The 13,558-nt window shown below is 39.7% G+C and overlaps 1 pseudogene; it reads right to left on the bottom strand.

The window, feature by feature from the left end:
* Nucleotides 1-7,985: 7,985 nt before the first annotated feature.
* LOC120584156 (uncharacterized) lies at nucleotides 7,986-8,101 on the bottom strand (annotated as a pseudogene).
* Nucleotides 8,102-13,558: the final 5,457 nt, after the last annotated feature.

The raw sequence follows: 13,558 nt of genomic DNA, 5'->3' as shown, positions 1-13,558 counted from the left end.
CCCTTTTGTGCTCTATATTCTCATACATAATTTAAATCCTTTATGATAAAAATATATTCATATACATATAATAAAAATCTAAAGAAAAAAGCGGGAGAATATATATAATATATATAAATAAAATATATATTGACTAAATTCAGCTTAAAAAGAGAGAACGAGAGAGAGAACACAAGCGCTCTGGACACAGGAGGGCCTGGCAGGGACATGCAGGTTGACAGTGGTCACTGAGAGGGTGACGTGGTGCAAGACGTGAAACAGGAAGACCAGCATTCCACTCCGGAAATCTGTTAGGTGGGATGAACCTGGAGACATTCGTTATCCCTCTATGCCTTGGAGGGCGAAATGCTCATATGTAAAGTGGGAATAAAAATAACACTTGCCCTATTGTGACAAGGATCAGCTGACGGGACAAAAATCAAGGGTGGAAGTCTTTTGAATGTATAAACTCTAGACATTTTATACATTGAGCCTTTGCTAGCGAATTGCTTGGGGTGTTGCTACAAATGCATGGAAAGCAACACTGACACCTCTGTTTTTAAAGAATTCAAAAATACCAATAATGCTTTTCCGCACAAAGAGGTAGGATGGATCTTAGGACTGAGCTGGACTACCTAAGGGCATGGGCTGCCTTCACAAAAGTCTGTAATCAGTGCGACCCTTAGTCATTCTGACTCAGCTCCTTTTTGGTACCTGACAGACCTTATTGAAAATAATGAAGACTTGCCCTTGATGGAACCAGAGAAGGGAAGCCGAAATGACAACCTGAGTCTGAACAACAGTTATCGACATTCTTTCCCTTTCTAAAGCTTCCTTTTCAGAGCTTGCTGCTCAGAGAGATGGAAGGCAGGGTGGAGACTGTGGTCCGGGTCCTGGCCCTCTGGGCAGAGCACTTAAATAATCAGGGGACACTGAACCCTTTGCTGGAGTCAGTGGAGTGTCCTTCAGGCTGGGCGCGCAGACGCTGCCGGCTCTGAGCAGCCACCCAGCCCTCAGACGAGACATCTCATATTGACAACCTCGCAGGGCTCCTGAATTGATCAATAAAAGCATTCCTCCTCTAAAAGCTACAGAGACGGGCTGCTGCATATGTGATCACTAGAATTTAATTATATATCACATTGATTTTTAATTAGAATTCTGGCGAGGTCTTCATCTATTAAAAAAATATATCAACTTATGAGTGGGTTTTATCCAGTCCACCGAGTAATTTGAAATGCACTGCTCCTCCTGACCTTTGACCCTCTAGATGAAGAGGAAACCTGCTAAGCAACTCTCACCGTGAGAGCAAAGACCTTGGCACCAGCTAGCATTTCTCCAAAATTTTTATTTAAGTTCTATGCTTTGGCACGTAAGACAGACACCAGGAGAAACAACAGTTTGGGCTTCTGTGTTCTTATTTATAATTAATTCCAATTATCAGTGGAAAAGTTCCCAGTGGCTTTGATCTCTGTTCTAATCTCTTTGAGACGTAGGTCCGAAGCCATAGTCTGGCCCTAGAATCAGATCTGGCACCAAAGCTTGCCTTGTTTGACCTCTATTTTCAAGTGGAGCGAGATGCCTCAAAGCTCCCAGTGCCCCTTTGCTCAGCTTCTCAAGGTTACAAGACAATCACTTTGTAAGCTGGAGGGAGACTATGGACCTGGGGCCAACACTTAGCCACTAGGAAAGTCCCGATTGTTGCTTATGCTTGCACAGAGGGCTTTAGAGATATTCAGCTTTGCCCTCTAGAGCTCCTAGGTTTCTCATCAAGGTTGCTCTAGGACCTAACAGAATCACTAGTTGCTCATCACAACAAGAAAAGAAGAGAAGGCTCAGATGTCAGCACCAGTCAGAACTGCTGACCGAGGCCCATCGAGCAACATGATGTGGCTGGGATTGCCCCAGCCAAAAGGATAACGCCACAGCTCCCCAGGCACTGTGCTGGACTCTTTATATGACTTGTCTTATTTATCCACAGATCAGGGCTGTTCTGAATATATCTGCATTTTACAGTGGAGAAAAACACAGCTCAGGGAGTCTAAGTGATGTGCCCAAGCTCACACGGGTGGCAGAGTGAGGACTTGGGTGGCAAGGCCCACACTCATATCCCCTTTGCCATATTCCCTCTTCTATCAGTGGGCTCTGCTCTGCAAGGAATGACCCACCACCTCCTTCACACATGCCACGGATGGCCACAGGAGGACTGCCAGCCACTGTGAGAACAGAGCATCCATTTCCTCCCTCCTTTCTACTAAACCATTTCCTGAGCCAAATGAGCCACACCGTCCCATTTCCCTCCTCGTGACGTTCACCATATTGTTTTGCAAAAAATTGTCCTGCCTTCAAGCATTTTCTCACACTGACCCTCTGCCAGAATTCCCTACTTTCTTCTCTCCACTCATTCATTCAATCCAACACATATTTATTGAGCTTCTGCTATATGCCAGGCACCATGCCACATGCTAGGGATCTCCAGTGAAGAAACAAGGCAAACCTCTGTCCTCAGCCTAATTAGGGAGACAGCCAGGTAAACAGACTATTAGAATGTGAGAAGGATTAAGATACTGAAGGTAGATATTGAAGAATTTGGGAGGGATCTTCGAATTCAGTCTTGAGTGAGAGAAATGGTCGTGAAAGATATCCATCTTTCAGAGCCCAGTCCAAATGCCATCTCTTGTTACTCTCTCATATTTTTCAGTGCTCATTTACCACACCTCCCCATGCCAGGTGGGGTACCCTTTCTCATGCATGTGTTTTAACATCATGGGCAAACAAAGCTTCCAATACTAAGAAATATATTTGCAATTCTGAATCTTTCAAAGTGCACACTGTCCTGCTGATTATTAAATGGAAATTAAATGGAGACGTTAAGTAAGTAGAATTAACACATCTTCTCCAGATCAAATCCTCATCTTAGAAATCCTAATACAGATCATCACGTAACGTAATCCCTCAATCTGGCCTGAGAACTACAACTACTAAACCAGGTTCATGGTTGTGTGGAGTCAAACTAATCTTCAGAAAGATGATGAACAAGTGCACTTCCGTGAAATCTGAGAAGCAATGGTGTTATGATCGGCTGAATAACGGCCCCCCAAAAAGTGCACCTCCTGACCCCTGGAACCTGTGTTATCTTCTATGACAAAGACTTTGCTGATGTGATAAAGTTAAGGATCTTAAAATGGAGAGCTTATTGGTGCTGGGCTATCTGGGTGGTCCCTAAATGCCCACACAAGTGTTACAAGAGAGAGATTCCAGAGAGGAGAGGGCCATGTGACTGCGGAGGCAGAGACTGGAGTGATGGGGCCACAAGCCCAGAGATGCCAGCAGCCACCAGAAGCTGGAGATGTCAAGGTACAGATTCTCCCCTAGACCTTCCGGAAGGAGTACAGCCCTGCCAACACCTTGATTTAGGTCTATTTAAACTCATTTGGCCTTCAGAACAATAAGAGAATACATTTGTGTTATTTTAAGCCACCGTGTGTGGTAGCTTGTTATAGTAACCCTAGGAAATTAATACAGGTGTCTTGAAACAAAGAAGCAGCAACAGCAGTGACATAAGCTCCTGCAGGAGGACCTCGGCTGCTTTCCCTCGTACACTCAGGGGAGAAATGAGTTGCTTCCTGGGCTGGAGAGCCAGCCTTCAGCTGCTACGAGACACAGTTGGTAGCTTTTCTATAGTAAATAGCAAGGCTTTGTGTGGTGGGTCACTCTTTTCTTTCTTACTATCTTCCTCATATTTCCTGAGGTCTTTGAAATATTTCATCTCTGAATTATTTCATCATATTGAGAGATAGTTAACCTAGTCAGAAAAATAAGCATAAATCTCTCCCAGGACTAAATGAAACCAAAGCTCGCTGAATGGAATCGGGCAACAGAATGCATGAAAACATGACCTCTCATTTTCAACATCCCCTCCCTGAATCATCTCTCCATTCCCCCGCCTCCTGGCTTGCATGTTGAGTGCAATGGGTGCTATGTTTTAGTGTTAGGTGTCTTCGTTTGTTGTTGTGTTTGTTGGCTTGCTGCTATAGGCTCATGAAGTAGAAGGAGATGAAAAAGGACACAATATAGGTACAAATTTGGTAGGGCCTACGCAATTTGATAGAATGATTAGAATACAGTAGGATCTAAGGGTTTTTAAACACTTCATTTCTCAGGGGAGGTGATTTGATGCTCACTCTTGTTGCTGAAGAAACGTTTAAAACAAATGAGCCACAAATTGAAATGGAACATGTTAGCCCTGTGTAGAACACGGAATAGCTTACAATATAGTGTTCAGTCAGGTTCTTAATGAGACAAAAAAACCCTTAAGTGTTATAAAAATAAGGAATTTAGTTAATCCCATTGACTTCCTAATTCTTCTCCTTTATTCCAGAAGTATACATTTAAAAATAAGATATAAGACTGGGAACGTTTTTCAGAGTCCTCATTAAGGTGGGTCACTTATGTGCTCTCTCTCTCTTTCTACAATCTACTACTATAAAATGTGGACATGAGCGAATGCGGCTCTTGGGGAAATTTTCCAGGCACATATTTAATAAATGGAGGTATTATGTTGTGGGAGGTGGGGACCCAGAGGCACTGGAGAGTGTTGGGTAAAACTCTAAGGCTGCTGTTCTTCAACACTTGCCTCCTCTCGGGCACCCTAGGCAAGTGGTTAGCCAAGGGGAAGTGGTATTCTTGGTTATTCAGCTGCAACAAGGGTTGGCAGCACAAAGCTATCAGCTTGCACCAACCCCATGTTTTCGAAAATATTAAAAATATACATCTAGGAAGTTCAAATCTGGTGTCACAGTAAAAAGTGAGGTAATTCCATTTAAATGAAAAACATCATAAAATTCATGTCAGGAGCTTTTGATATGCACAGTATTGCCAAGGCTGCATGAGGTAACTCTTGTAACTTTTTTTTTCCCTACAAGAAATTTAAATTTTTCTGTGTGCCCACTTTTTACACTGAACACCTTTAAATCTAATCTGCTTTCAAGTACTGCAAATAGTATTGTCACTAACTTTTTTTGCATAGAAGTTGTTCTCCCAACTTTTCCTCTGGCTATACAGTGAAATCAAAAACCTGATTTCAGTATTTAGCTCCTTCTCTGACTTCTGGTATCTCTCTTAGATGCCATTTCTTTTCTGGATATCTCAACTTTCTTATATGAATGCAAAAGAATTGAAAATTTTTGCTCTTAAGGTCAAAAAAAATGTACAAGGACATATAGAGTTAAGTACAAAAAACACTAAACGGTCAAAGATTGTTACTCAACATATTTCAAGGCATTTTTTTTTCTCTCAAGGTTCATAAATGTTTAACTTACTTTCATTTCATTTCTAACTTTTATCTTCATTTCAGAGGAAAATATCAATATCCCATAAAAAATGGTGTATTCCTGAATGTTCATCCTAAATATCCCTAAGTTTAAATCTAGAAAGAAAAGAGCAAGTGTGTAGTTAGATTTTCACAGAGGTAGAAACTCAAGGGATCTGGTGAAACAACAGTAGAATCAAAACCTCTTAAATCTTAGTGACTAATGATTCAGATAATTGTCCATATCAGCAGAGATTCCAAGTTCCTAGTCTAGGCATAATTTTAATTCCTTTCAAAGGACTATTCCACTGCACATTTTGTCTCCACCCTGAAATATAGTAAGAATAAAGATTAAGATATTACCCGTATTGGTGTCAGCCTCTTCTTGTGGGTTTTCTTCTTTTTTCAGATATCTAAGCATATTTCTACCCCAACCAGATCTTTTTGCAAAAAGAAATCTAGAGTTTTGCCTGCAACCAGCTTATTACTCTGGGGTGGTAGGGATGTGGAAGGTCTTATGAGCCCTCTCATGACCTTTCCTAGGACACACCTGATTGGCAGCATTGCCAATTATAACTTCAATACATGACTTGAAACAGATTTAATAGACAGGTTCCTTATTTGTAACAATGTTAAACAATAAATAATTTTAATGTTCCCCAGGAACTCTGAAAGTATTACAGGTACTATTTGGTTTGTATGTAATTTTTGTAATTTGTCTTTGGAAAGGTGCACCTAGATTTCCTTCAGTATAACTGATATGAATCATAAATTACTAATTTCATTAGTTTACTAAAACTGAGGACAAATAATTCATTGTATGGCAAGTACCAAAGTCTTTAGGTCTACAGAGGGAATCTGGCCAAGGTTCTTTTTTTTCTCCCAGAACAGCTACTTTAAACCACAAGTTTCAGCTAAGGAACTTTTTGGCATCATTAGCACATTAATTAATAACCAAGAAGACATAGGAAGATTTATAGATGCTATTTGCTCTTACGTGTAATATAACTTTCTGACTTCATAATCCAAACTTTTCAAACATGAATATTGAAAGTAACAAAGACAATTTGATCCTTTCCCCATTTACAAAATATATCTTTCTCTTTGTTTAACTAGTTACGCTACCGACTTCTAGCCTTGGCATATAAAAATGATTTTCAGGCAATGATGAAGGCATGTTTTGTAGACTTTCTTTTAACGAAGGGACATGAATTTCTCAATGGATATAGTTGGTATGTTTATAAATGTGATCAGTTTTCAAATATAAATTCCAACATTATAATTGCCATCAGTTTGCAGAGAAATTTCAAATAACGGAAATGTTTTGCTGGGCCCTACTTTGATCAGAAAGAAATAAATCATAATAGAGTGTTCTTTAAGATTATTAAAGAAACCCTATAAAATATGTTTACTAATTGCATATTCATTTCAATTCTATTTCCTGCATCCAGAAACTTAACAGAACAAGAAAGAATTTTCTAGGCCTTGTGTCTGCTTGAGTCATAAACACAGATTCAAAAAGTGTACTCATAGTGACTTTTCCAGTCTATTTTGGTGGGCTTGTTATGGGTTGTGTAATTTTATTATTTTCAACAAATTTTTAAATGTAATTTGTTTGTATAATTTTGTAAGACTTCATTTAAGTCAATCAACAACTTATAAAACAGTCTTTTTGTCAGACCATGAAACTTGGTATTTAGTTTGGAAAATATGGTCATTGCAACAATAGTAGATATAACAATTTAGGAAAGGATGCAATTTGCTATAATCCAAAAAGTAATCAAGTTTATGAATTGAGTACACTCTAAACACTCTCCCTTCTGTTCCTAATGTATAGAAATGCCTCCTATGCTAAATGTATAGACATTTTAGGGAAAAAAAAATTAAATTATTCCAAAGAAGGAAAAAAAATAGCTGTACTCAAAAGCAAGAAAAGCAAGAAATAATCATTACTACGTAGAAAAAAATATAGATGGGTTAATTCATGAACTAAACACAGCTAAAGGAAAAATTAGTGAATTAGAATTCAGAACAGACGATGTCCGAGAACACAGCACAGAGAGATAAAAACATGGAAATTACTTTTTTTAAATATTTAAAATCCATGGAAAATAGAATGAGAATTTGACTAACAGATTTCCAAGAAGAAAAGATAGTGTATAAAGAATAAAAAAGAGAAAATATGCAAATTTTAAAACTGGGAACTTTCCGAGAGAAGAGTCAGAATAAAAATACCCACTTGGGATTAAAAAAATTAAAATATCTGTATAGACCATATTAAAACAGTATCGATTTGAGGAGAAAGAGAAAGCACTAGAAGCTATGAGAGAAAAAATTAGACTACCCATAAAAGAACCATCAATAGTAGATTTCTCATGAACAATTTTTTTAAAATGTCAGAGGAAAACAGCAATATCTTTAAAGGACCGAGGCATAATTACTATGAACTTGGAATTCTATGCCAATACTAACTATCCTTTAAAAATGAGTATGAAACAAAAGCATTTTCAGAGACATAAGGACTCAGAAAATATATGCTCTCAGATATACTGAAGAATCACTAAGAATATACCTTCACAAGAAGAAAACGGAATCCATGATAAAGGAACACATTGCAAGGAACAATCTCGAGGAAAGAAATATTAAAAACATGATAGAAAAGCTAATTAAATACCTTTTTTATTATTATTATTTATGCCTGCAGCACCTGGTCTTCTTAGGTGGTCTCCCATTCAAGTACTAACCAGGCCCGACCCTGCTTAGCTTCTGAGATCAGACATCAGGCTTGTTCAGGGTGGCATGGCCATAGACCATGGACTATGGCTCCACTGGGGTGTGAACCCAGGACCTTCTGCATGTAAAGCAGATGTGCTAATCACTACACTATGGAATCATGTCCTGAATACCTTTTAATAAATAAATACAAGAGAAGTAACAGAAAGAGAAAGACAGAAAGAAAAAAAAGGAAGAAACCAAAAAAAAGAAAAGAAATTCTGATTAAAATTACCTTGAACTAAGATATGGGTGATAACATGGTGTTGAGAGACGGAGAAAATCCGAAAGTAGCACAGAGTGTGCTAGTTACATTGCCTTGTTAAGGAGGATATAGACATTGATATATTTTAGATTTTGAAAGAAAAAGAAAAAGAAAAATATAAATATTAAAATTGTATTGCCGCTAAAAGAATAAAAATACAATAAATAAATTCCATACCAGAAGAAGAACATAAAAGAAATGAATGGGCTGCATGGATACACAGTACATTGTGATGATGGTGGCCTCTGAGGAGAGCACTGGTAACAGGCATGGGGCTAGGGTCGGAGGCTAATGAGGATTTTAATCTTTTCTCTAATGTTTTCTTTCCTTAAAAAAACACCGTAGGCAGATAAGACAAAATTTGAAAAGTTAATATTACCAGATGGTAGGAATATAGGTTTTTGTTATACTTCATATTTTCCCATATTTTAAGTTTTTCTTAAAACAAACAAACAAAAACCAAAACTCTTGTGCTTATTCTGAGTTATTATCCAAGTGTATGAAGAATGTGAATGAATTCCCAAACAATCTAGATTTGAGCCCCTGAAGTCTTGACAGATCGATTCAACCCACATCCAGAGCAGACGTGGGGCTGTAACATACTCCATCTGTTATATGCAGGTGAGAAAAATTCTTAATGGAAGAGAACTCCGGTGAACTTAAGGGGTCATTGCCTTTTAAATACTGGTGGTTTATAGAGCCCCATTATCTCATGCTCTGTGTTGGTTTGAATTACTCGTCTCTGGCTTCGGTGTGCAAGTAGTGGAACAAAGATGTCAATATAGAAACGACCATAGCCAGGGGTCAGCAGGGGGTTACCCAATTAGAGAACCCTTAAGAAACCACAGAAAAGAAAATAACTTTTCTGTCATAATAAGAACCCTTCCTGCAGGAGACAGAACAATCACTTCTGTGTGTTAGTTTTCTCTTGCAGTGGGTGAATCATGAAGCACAATAAAAAACACAGTGAGATCGTCTTCTGTGAATGACGGGCACTGGCAGTGGGTTGCCCATGGGATTCCACACTCACTAGAACAACTGCTATAACAAACTACACTCTGCACCCATGCACAAGGAAAAAGTCATTCTAAAAGAAGAGAAGGGACAAAAGGCAAATTCGTGAATGGGCTGTATTTGCATTTTCCTCAATGGACATTTATATGAGAAACTGTCTTAAAGGAGCCTCATAGTCTTAAAATATACTCTTAGAATGTAGCAAGGCAGTGATTATTGGCCAAAGGAAGTCCTATAAATATCCTACTCATTCTTCAATAAAGGATCCAAGTCTCACCTCCGTGGAAGGCTTCCTCTTTATTGCAGAGTCTGGAATGACTCAAGTCAGACACTAAGTCAGATTATCAATGCTATGGTCCCTACCCAAGATAACAAAAGCCTGACCCAGGGGCAGTGGAAATAGAGAATGGGTTACAGATCCAAGAGAGATTCCAGAGGTAGAATCATAGGAATTGGTGGCCCTTTAGCTATGCAGGAGTTGAGGTTACAGAAGTATCCCAAGGTAATTCCAAACGTCCTTGAAATCCCATCAACTTAGATTAGAAGTAAAAATAGAGGAGATAAATGGTTGGGCATGGAAGGAGGCATACTAAGATGAAGTTTCAGATATGTTGAGGACCTTTGAGGGGCAAATTCTAGTAAGGAACTGGAAATATGCAACTGGAAGTCAGGATAAAGATCGGGAGATGGCGAAAATCACCAGTGCAAATTGGCAGCTGATTCACAGGTGTGGGTAGGACTAGATAAAGACAGTGTGTAATGTGATAAAAGGGCTGGGAGTACTCCAGTCAAAGGGTTTCAAAACTATGCTTCTCATAGCCATAGGGAGAAGGAGGGACAGAGAATGATAAGCAGGTAAGACTCCAGCCCATCATTTTAAGTAAAGCAGATCAGCACTTTCTAGTTTACAAATGAAGGCTTCCAGGTTAGATTTCATTTAAAGAGAGGATCCAAGGCTCAAAAAATTTTGTAAAAACCACTAGAAGTCTACAACCTGACTGAGGTTCATGAAACTGCTCTGGTGAAACAGGCCAGGGCACACCGTTTCTTCTACCATCCGAGCATTGCCCCTGGCAGCAGGATGGCTGCAGGAGCCCTGCCCACAGGCCAGAGCCCAGATGGTAAGAAACCCCTGGGTCCAGGGAGGTAGGAAGGAGAGAGTGTCACAGGCTGGCTAGAAGCCCCTACTCAGATGGGAAAAAGAAGAGGCTTAAAAGAAGTCAAAATCCCGCCCGGAAGATCTCAGGGTGTGGTTGGATAGGTGGACAAGGACAGAGTCAAATACAAGGAGCCAGGTCAATGTTGGGAGAGTCAGAGAGAGTCCAGGTGAGGACACAAGAAAGGGTGAGGCTGAGTGAGTGGATAGTTGTGACTTTGTCCTCAAACAGAGAAAGTATGCCAGGGCAGCTGGCACTGTTGGAGGAGGCCGGCAGAGCAGCTTTAAGCAACTGAGCTATGTAACAGAGTTCTTACTCCAGGTGGAATGGGTCATCATCATCTTGGCCCCATCATCTAAGAGACTCTGAGAAGGTCACAAGAGACAAAGCTTTTACCCACTGTCTCTATCCGTGAAATGAAAGTGCAAATACCCCTGGGTAAAGGAACACATTCTCTTAGATTTAAAATTAAAATGGCTGGTAATGAATGCTCTCCTGGAAGCAGATGGGGAAACTAGAGGAGTTCAAATCAAGTCCTGTAATGAAACTGTAGAACTCATGGGATCACCCTTAATCTGAGAGAGTGCATGGGGACCAGAAGTATGAAGGGAGAAGGGCCGGGGGCTGATGAAAAGTCTGTAGAGGAGGAATGTCAGTGGAAAGAAGACAGTTTCTTCCTGAATCCATCTAGTAGCATCGATGCCATTGTCGAGGCAACAAATCTCTTCTAATACAGAGTCCTGGAGTCCGGAATGAAATCTCCTCCAAACTCTCCTAACTTCTTTCCTTCCTTTTTTGGAAAGCTCCGAGGTAGCAAACATGCCTTTCAGTCTGTTTGGTATAATTACCCCCTGCATGCCTCTATCTGCCTCCACCTCTGCACTTTGCCATCCAGCCTGGGCTCTTAGCAAGTATTGTGCCGCCATCAAGACAGCTCGAGGCGATGAGAACCTGGTTCTCTCTGGATTTAACCATCTCTTTTGTAATACCCCTCTACCCATGATGATTATAAACCCCACTCTTTGTCTTTTATGAACCTCTTTTATTAATATCCCTGTGAGCTAGGTCTTGTCATTTTTAAATCTTTTCCCCAGAAAAATAGAAGGAGGAATAAGCTTCAGATACAGTGACTCCTGTGTCATAAAAACCACCAGACAATTCAATATTTCAAAGTTTCTGGAAAGAAATACCTAGGCAACATTTCTCAATATCCCGTTCCAATGTGTAACTACATTCATCCTAATCTATCTCTCTTAACATTATTTCTGCGTTTCAACTTTTCTAATATTGTCTAGATCCAATTTCTGTACTCTCCAAAACCAGTACCTCTTTGGTGTGATATTTAAAGACTTTGTCTCAATACTTTGTATTAAAGATGCAATATAAAAATTAATTGCCTTGTATCATGGGAAGCCAACTATTTAAAGTGTTGTCAACCAGTATTATTACAATGAATGTGATAATAAAGTTTAAGATGAGTCATGTAGGGCAAAATTGCAAATGTACTCAGATGAAAGACTCAGCAGGAGTTACAACCAAGCTTTGTAATAAAAGGATAGAGCAGATGACGACATTCTGAAAACCCCATTTCTTTTTGGCCAGATGCAATTTGAAATAATGATAGGTCTCTCTAAATCCAAATGAGTTCTTTTTATTTCAGCTTCTCTGATGAAGACCCTAAGATGCAACTATATTTTACCTCCGTAAATATTGAAAAAGTGGGAAAGAACATTCAAAAGTGGCCTTTGCACCCTAATGATATATCTCTCTCCAGCACCTGTCAACAGGAGTGATGCTTGCCAACTCCCTTTCCTAGTCATCAGAAAAGAGCATTTTGCTAATGAGAATGTAATGAAATATGACCCCTCCCAAAGGAAACACATTCTTCATGACCGTTGGAAGGACTACTAGAATCAGAACCAGGAAACCTGAATCTTAGTCCTGCTCTGTTAAAAGGAGACTTTGGTCAAATCATGTAACTCTGTCTGTGCTTTACCTTCTTCATCTGACAAAAGGTAATTGGGGAAAAAAAATCAGTATCCCATTTAGCTTATGTATTTACTGTATCTTGAAAAATAGAAGGTGTCCTTGTGGGTTCTTATTCTCATTTATTATTTATAGCTTTCTGGCCTTGTTCACCTGGACAGGTTACCAGAAGTTTCCTCGCCTCCTCCTCTAAAAAGGGGCAGAGCCATAAATTTCATGTATATAAAAATAAGCTGGTCTGACGTGACTGAACAGGAATTAGACGTTGAACTGCTCTAGGAGCTAGTCTTCTCTCCGACTCTGAACCCTGTAATTATAGTGAGCTATAAACCACAATGTAGCATATTTGCTCTGAGCATTCCAGTAAATAACGTAGAATTACAGGGCTGGAAGAGCCCTCGGAGATCATCCAGTCCAACCCTTTCATTTTACAGATGAAGAAACTGAGGTCTAGGAACGTTAAGAAGCTTGCTTGTGGTTTATACAAACAGCTAATGATGACACTGGATTAGAATCCAGATTCTTGATTTCTTTGTCTTGTGGTCTTTCTTGTTGTAAAGCTCCTCATTGACTTTACATAATTCGGGTGAACTGATTTGTTGAGACAAATACTCACTTAAAGATTCCTATTACAGTCATTGCTCACTTCTGCGGTTTAACACAGAGGTACCCAACGTTTTTGGCACCAGGGACCAGTGCTTGTATGCGAATCTAACACCTGATGATCTGAAGTGGAGCTGATGTGGTGATGCTAGTGCTGAGGAGTGGCTGCAAATAGAGATGAAGCTTTGCTCGACTGTCTGCCGCTCACCTCCTGCTGGTACTGGTCTGCGGCCCAGGGGTTGGGGACCCCTGGTCTAACAGACATCTGTCACTTAATAGTGGCAGAAATTCCCATTTTCTTATTGGCTTTTATTGTAAAATTGGAAAAATATTTTCCTGGAAAGGTCTCCCTAGTAGGTTGATTGCAGATGTCTCCCTAGTGATATTATCTATTTCTTGGAGGCAGACACAGTGGCACACTTATAAAGGCCATAGGATTGGACTTAGAAAATCCAAGGTCTGAGTCTTGGC

The sequence above is a fragment of the Pteropus medius genome, unplaced genomic scaffold (genome assembly GCF_902729225.1).
Source record: "Pteropus medius unplaced genomic scaffold, Ma_sr-lr_union100, whole genome shotgun sequence".
NCBI classification, from domain to species: Eukaryota; Metazoa; Chordata; class Mammalia; order Chiroptera; family Pteropodidae; genus Pteropus; species Pteropus medius.
Note: the sequence above shows the minus strand (reverse complement) of the source record. Positions and strands in the feature narration are given on the sequence as shown.